Raw genomic sequence first — 7,510 nt, 5'->3', positions numbered from 1 at the left:
GGGAAAAGTTCTTCCCATGCAGAACATTAGAAAGATCATCAAGTGAGATATCATTTTCCTCAACAGATCTTCATTTTAGTCGAAGCTGCTTTATTTTAGAAAAAAGGTGCCTGATGCAATGAGAGTATGTCCATGTAAAGCAGAAAAGAGTATGTCAAATTCTAAAACATGAAAGAAATCATTCTCACTCTTATTTGGTGGAAATCTATTAAAAAGGAAGACATTTGAATACCTTTTGGTCTCTTTTTACTTATACACAAAAGATTAATAAATAAACTTTTGAAACCTAACCTGTTGAGTAGAAGAACTCCCAGAATGGAAAATTTTGCAAATGCTTCCTCACCCCAGATACCAAACTGGTTTCTCATAACCATGACCTAAGACACTGGTTCTTATGATTCTTTGTCTTTCATAAAGTGCTAGAGAGATAGCAGATCTTATACATACTTGTTTGCTGACTGCATGAAATAAATAGTCCTTGACACAGCTTGGAAGGAAATGGCCGCTGAACAAGGGCAGCACTGGTTCTGAAGTGCATTTAAAGTACAGAATATTCGGGCCGAAGGGTCAATGTGAATTAGGTTGGTTTTCAGTTCATAGATCATGTTGTTGCAAAAGATGAGCGTGTGTGTTTCTTGTTACTATAGAAAAGACACAATTTTTTTAATGTAGCAGGAAAAAAATCTTTTGTTTGATTGTTTCTAGGCTTTAAGTTGAGAATTTTCCATGATGAAGTCTCCTTTGCGCTGTGGTCTGCAGCTGTGTGAGGTCTGAAGTGCAGTCTTTGGCTTCACTCATTAATTCCCCACCCCCTCCAAAAAGCCTTTGGGGATTTAACAAAACTTTAAATCTTCCTAAAGATAGGGAAATATGGGACACATTAGAGGTGCCCAACTCTTTGGTAAAAAGAACAGATTTCATTGCAACTTGCTCTTCTCAAACACTTACTTCTTCAACCCTATCAGGAAGAAAAAGGATGAAAGAATACTGAGGTCACTGCTAACCCAACCCTGGTCTCTTCTTGTTTCTGAAAAAACAAAATTTAGAAGGCTGCAACCTCAACTATGAGACCATTGGCTTTTAGCCCTTCTGTGAGAGGAAAAGCGTGTCTTCCATCTATGATTCCTCTTCTCTTCCTTCCCTGCTCCCTGCCAAGAGAATGTGTATGCGTGCATGTGTGTGTTTTCCTTACTTCTTCCACTAAAAGAATGGTTCTCCACCTGGGGTTATTTTGCCTCCCAAATATTTGGCAATGTCTTGAGACACATTTGATTGTGGCAGCTGGGTATACTACTGGCATCTAGTGGGTAGAAGCAAGGGATGCTGTGCAACATGCTACAATGCACAGGACAGTTTCTACACAAAGACTCACCTGACCCAAAATGTCAATATTGCTAATGTTGAGGCACTTGGTCTAGAGGATTAAATGTGGAGGCCTCACTAGTCATACAATGATGTGTGGAGAAGCCTCAGTTAAAGAACAATTAAGAACTGCATGTTGTTCCTCGTAAAATAACAGCGGTTTAGTGAGCTCACAATCTGAGCTGAGCCACTCAGCAACAAGGTGCCATTGACAAGTTACTTAACTTCTTTGTACCTATTGAGAAAATATAATTAAAAGTGAAATCTCTTCCCAACCCAGAAAACCTTGCTTTGGAGGTAGAATAGATAGGAAAAAATTTTACTATTGAATAAACATTAAATCAGAGCATAATACACACCACATGCAAGCTGCTGAAAGGACCACAAAGACAGAAAGACATTTTACTCTTTCCCATAGTAAAGAGATCCAACCCATTACATCACACGGGTTTTGCAATTTGGAGTCAGGTGACCAGTAGGCCCACCTCCTCCCAGGACACCTATTTTCCTTGATGATTACATGATTACATAAAGAGATGACTCTCAGTCTTGTAAACATTTCTGAGTTTTTAGACTGGCAAGAGGTTTCTTTAGCCACTAAAAAAAAAATCACATATTTGTTTGAAAAGTACAGAGAATTCTGAAAGAAAAGGGAGACCTGCATTCTGTTCCCTTGTTTTCAACAGGGGTAATTCAACCCCTGATTTTTCATTTGCATTTGCCCTTATACATTTCAAGTTACTTGTTTATAAAAAGAGGTTAATAATAATAGTATTTACTTCTTAGAACTGTTGTAAAAATCATATAACTGAAAGCGTGCAGAAGGTGGTTAAATGAATTACACGAGGCCACTGCACTGTAGTGGCTCTAAGGCCCTGGAGACAATAGCCTAGGAAGCAAACAGCAATCAGAGCCTGCAAATGCCCCACGGTTACCAAAGCAGAATGCTAATGACAAACAATCACCAACAGCCAAATATGTGTTAAGCTATAGCCGATCATGTAATTTCCTTTGTTTGCTTCCATTGCTTTTCTGTACGTGGTCATGTGGATGATTTCATCATTGTGCCAACATCGCAGGGAGCCCTTACACAAACCTAGATGGTACAGCCCACTACACACCTAGGCTGTCCGGTATAACCTAGTCCTCCTCGGCTCCAAACCTGTGTGGCATGATTCTGTGCAAAACAGCCTCAGATTAAATCAAGTGCAAGAGGAATGATGCAATGAAGAGACGTAGCAAATGAGATGTATGAGGCTGCTGCTGGCACAGTGTGGCACGCTGGTTTTGTTTTGTTTTGTTTTGTAGGTGTCATTTTTCTAGTCAGGTCCATGACAGACATCCTATGTGGTTCACAAAACAGAACAAAGTATTTTTTTCAAACATTTAAAAAAAAGACATTCACAAATATTTTAAGAAATATTTATGTAATCAGGCTAGTGATCTTCAGTAAAAAAAGAAAAAAAAACCCAAACCTCTAAATAACCATGTTCTTAATGCCTTGTAGTTACGTTTGGAAATTGTTTCCTAACTATGGTAAACAATGTGTATGAGTTTTTAAAATGTCCCTAGATGCACATTATTCTGAAAAAATAAATCAGTATGGTCAAACGTTTTTTTCCAAAACCAATCCTGAGAGCCCAAACTAAAAAACTGGTCAAAGGAAAAGTACCAGGCTCTATAAATGCCCCAGGTTTGTCTTCAAATGGGAAGAAAACATTAAAAACACATGGAACCTTCCAAAAGGTTTTCAACAAGCTACCTTGGGAGCTCAGTTCAAAAATAGAAATTCATGGACTGAAACAGATGTTTCAATGCAGCTCCAAAACTCTTTATAAATACTGCCACTTGGAAGGACAGTCCTGGATCAGAAATTTTATTCCTCACATATGTGATGTGTGCATGCCTTGTCTCAGTTTTCATAATTGTCTCTGTAATTTCTTCCTGAGTAGCGTTCATAACCACCCTGGCTTCTGCCACCATGGTCTCTGGGCCTCCCATATCCATATCAATAACCTCCCATATCCATATCAATATCCATATCCTCCAGGTCAACTGTTGCACCCATGACTCTCATAGCCCTCGTCCCCACCACCTCTAGAGCAGCTGTGGCCATGCCCATGGGCCCCAAATGCACCCCTCTGTTTCCACGGGCTGACTTGCCACATGTTCCAAATGGATCAGGACAAATCCAGAGACTCTCCATGCATGGCTGTCATGGCATCCAGGGCATGCTCTGGATGGGGGAAGGCAATGAAGCCAAAAACCTGGTATTGGTGAGTTTCCCAGGCCTTGACAACAACCACCTCAGACATTGGCCCAAAGCTCTGGAAGTGATCTTCCAGAGCCTGCTCATCGGTGTTGAAGTTAAGCCCTTCATGGAAGAGGTTCCTTTCCTCAGAGCACATGGCAGTGAATTTGAGTCCTGGGAGTTAAGTAAAAGGGCCAATAGACAGTTACCACCGAGGGGCAGAGCGACTCGTGGTGTACTATTTTATAGCAAACTCATTTTCATAAGTAGAAAGAATATACTATAAAACAATGAGGAAAAAATATAGCATGATAAACACATAAACCATTGTATACACATGTATATACATGTGTATTATATATAATACATTTTATATATTAAAATTATATATATTAAATTATATATTATATCTATTATATATTTAAAACAAAATTATATATATTAAAATAAAACCAAAACCCAAATTATATATATTAAAAACAAAAGCCAGTATATAGTCATTAATTATCATTATCAAGTATTAGTTACTATACCTAATTGCATGTACCATACTTTTATACGATTGGCAATACAGCAGGTCTGTTCACACCAATATCACCGCGAACATGTGAATAATGTTACAACAGCTACCTTGTCACTAGGCAATAGGAATTTTTCAGCTTCATTATAATCTTACGGGACCACTGTCAAATACGCGGTCTCTTGTTGACCGAAATGGGGTTCCTCAGAGCCTGAGTCTAAGCCTGTCCCCTGGCTCCTGTCAGGGGGGCACTCCTAACCACCTAACCACTTCCAGTTGGGTGCTGCCGATAGGAATTGATTTCTGCTCAAATAAACTCTTAAATTTGCCTCAGTTTATCTTTTGAAAAGTTTTGGGCCAGTGTTTGGCCATCAGTAAATGTTTGCTGCTTTGAGGCTTGTGACGGCCCCGAGATCCTGCCCCTGGTGTATACTCCTCGCATGACTCCTTCTCCTTGCGTGCGGGCAGAACCTCTGCACGTGGGGCACACGACTCCCCTGAGGAGGTTACTCCTCGGTTGGCTCTGAGTTCATTAAAAGGGAGATAATTCAGTGGGCCTGACTGAATCACATGGGCCTTTTACATCGAGGTGTAGAAATCAGAAGCAGAGAAAGTTGAATAATTTGAAGCAAGACAGCCTGTGGAGGGGGCCCACGTGGCAAAGAACTGCAGGCCACCTCGAGGAGCTCAGAGCTGACCTTACGGACACCCAGCAAGAACACAGGGGCCTCAGTCCTACAACCACAAGGAATTCTGCCGACAAACACACAAACTCAGACAAGGACCCTGAGCTCCAAAGAGGAATGCAGCCTGGACAACATCTTTTTTCAATTGTGTGAAACCCTCAGCAAAAGACCAAGCTCACCTGGGCCTGGACTTCTAATCCACAGAAACTAGAGAGAGAATAAATTATTGTTGTTTTGAGCTACACATTTTGTGGTAATTTGTTGTGAACAATAGGAAATTAATACAGTCTTCAAAAAAAAAGTTAACGTTTTATTCTTATATCACCAACCAAGTGTTAGTGGAAACAACTGACCCACAGGGTCAACCGTACCACAGCCTATGTGTAAGCAACACCTAAAGCCTCTGTTGCAGCAGGAAAACTTATCAAAAAATACACTGAACAAACCAACAGGGTGTGAGACTCTGGGCGAGTCCCTTCAGCTTGGTTTCCCTTCTATAGAGTTAGTGGGTTGACCCCGCTGGTAACCAGGTTATTGTTTACTGCGACTCCGAGTTCTCTCAGGATCCCAAACAGTGAGTGTGGGAGGAGTACAGGTGGCTTTGCCATGGAGACCACCTCACAGCTGAGCAAACTGGACTGAATACTTCAGTTTCCCTTTAACAGACACGCTTTGGGTGTTCCTGGGAGGGTAGACAGGGATTCATCTAAGGCAAGCCTCCAAACATTTAGTGGGTTTGGCTCAAAAATATCTTATTTATAGATACCTTTATCTTTAGAAGTTTAAGTTACTGGAAATACATGTAATTAATCTTTGATTCATCCTTAAAGAATAAAGAGGGGCTTCACTGGAGGGTTCTGGAAAGCTACCGACAGGCCCAAGGACACTCTCGGGAGCTAGCCGACCCCCAGCAGAGGTGGGCCTCGTCCTACGTTCTTTGGTCTCAGTGAGGCCACGAGCCTTCTCAGGAGGAGGTTGGAATGAAGGTGTCCTGTCTCCACTGGTCTCTCCCAGGTTCTGACTGGGATGGTGCTGGGATAGGCCCCTGGAATTGGCATTTTTAGCAAAAACTTGTAATGATTCTGAAAACAGGAGTTCTGTGGGCTGAACCATGTCAAGTTCAAGGCTTCAAGGGAGTAGCACAAGGAGTAAATTGGAGATAACTTGGAGTATCAGGAAGCAGAATCCAACAACTGTGGCTGAGTAAAGAAATTCCAATAAAGAGATTTTCATGGGCACTAACAACAGTGGGAAGCCAGCATCACCACCGGCAGGAACAAGGAGCAGGGCTAGTGTACTTCTGTCACTAAATCTCACTGGGCGACGGGCTGGTGAGGATGCCCCAGCAGAGGCTATCCTCAAGGAGGGGTGCAGCAAATGCGTGAGACTCTGCATGGAAGCAGGGAGGGTATCTTCCAAAGTGGAACCGAACTGGAAACCAGCCAGCAAGGATCCTCAGTACATTCCCACAAGGGCTTCAGAGGCACTAATCTGGGCAGAGAAGGGCAGTAAGTGTGTGGGGGTGGCAGGATTAGCGATGATAAATAATCAGCACATTTTAAATCTCAAGGTCAAAATCATCAACACGAAGAATTGCTGGGCAATTCAAAGAGTGAGTAGACCAAATGGGAAGCAGTGCTTGCTACCAAGAGAATCAGTTATACTGGACGTGTCACACCAGGAGTCTGGGACTCAGGATGGGGATTCGGTGGAAGAAAGCGTGTGAGGAGGAGAAAAGACGGTAAGGCAAAGCCTCCAGAGCTTGTGCACCTGACAGACCAGTCTGTTGAAATCAGCAGTGAAAACAATGAGAATTACACCTGAATGTACCGTGACAGTCTTCCAAAGACACGCAGACATAGTCGTGTCTCAGATCTCGGGAACACCCATCCAATGTCATTCTTTGCTGACAGTACTGCCAAAGCTCACTGCTGCCCTCTGGGTAAAGCACACCGATGTCGTAGCACTCAGAGCACAAAGCACAAACTGCCTTGTCATCATGATTGATGACGGATCATCTACTTTCCTCACTAGACTATGACCACAACTCAAAGAATAACCAATCCAAAATACTTTTTTGTGTAATTGGGCTAATTTCAGCTCACAGTACATCTACTTTTCTCACTAGATTATGACCACAACTCAAAGAATAACCAATCCAAAATACTTTTTTATGTAACTGGGCTATTTCAGCTCATAGTACAGCTTAGCTACACAGAGACAAAGGAATATTTTTATCTTTTGTTTAACTAAACTGGCTCCTTTCCCAAGTCCTGACCCATTTGGTAAGTGGGAGAAAAGCTAAATGTCCATCTAAATTAAAACTCCAGTGATTTAAACAGTCCCTTAGGCTATCTTAAGTCATCATTGAATAAAGCTGCTCAGTGGCTCGGTTAGCCTGGCCTTCCCCCTACATTTCAACCTAGTTTCAATGGCGAAGTCGAGGGCCGGTTTTCCCTGAGCCTGCAGCTAAAGGTGCCCTTAGCTCAAAACAGTCTGCATACCACAGAAGCACATCTTGGGGTGACTGGCTCTGATCTTACACTCCAGCTAGACCTTTCCTGTCTAATTCTGTCCTGACACCCTCTTAAGTGCCAAGCTGACCACATGTTAGCATGGCTCTCTGTAGGGTAACCTGCTCCCTACGATTCAAATGAGAATGCTGGGCAGCCCCTTTCCTTGAATGACCCC

General features: G+C 42.2%; 1 pseudogene; it reads right to left on the bottom strand.

Moving 5' to 3' along the window:
* Window positions 1-3,274: 3,274 nt before the first annotated feature.
* LOC123822227 lies at window positions 3,275-3,770 on the bottom strand (annotated as a pseudogene).
* Between the last annotated feature and the right edge of the window lie 3,740 nt (window positions 3,771-7,510).

The sequence above is a fragment of the Phyllostomus hastatus genome, unplaced genomic scaffold (assembly GCF_019186645.2).
Source record: "Phyllostomus hastatus isolate PE091 unplaced genomic scaffold, TTU_PhHast_1.1 phas_contig_40, whole genome shotgun sequence".
Classification (NCBI taxonomy): Eukaryota; Metazoa; Chordata; class Mammalia; order Chiroptera; family Phyllostomidae; genus Phyllostomus; species Phyllostomus hastatus.
This window is presented reverse-complemented; position numbering and strand designations above follow the sequence as displayed.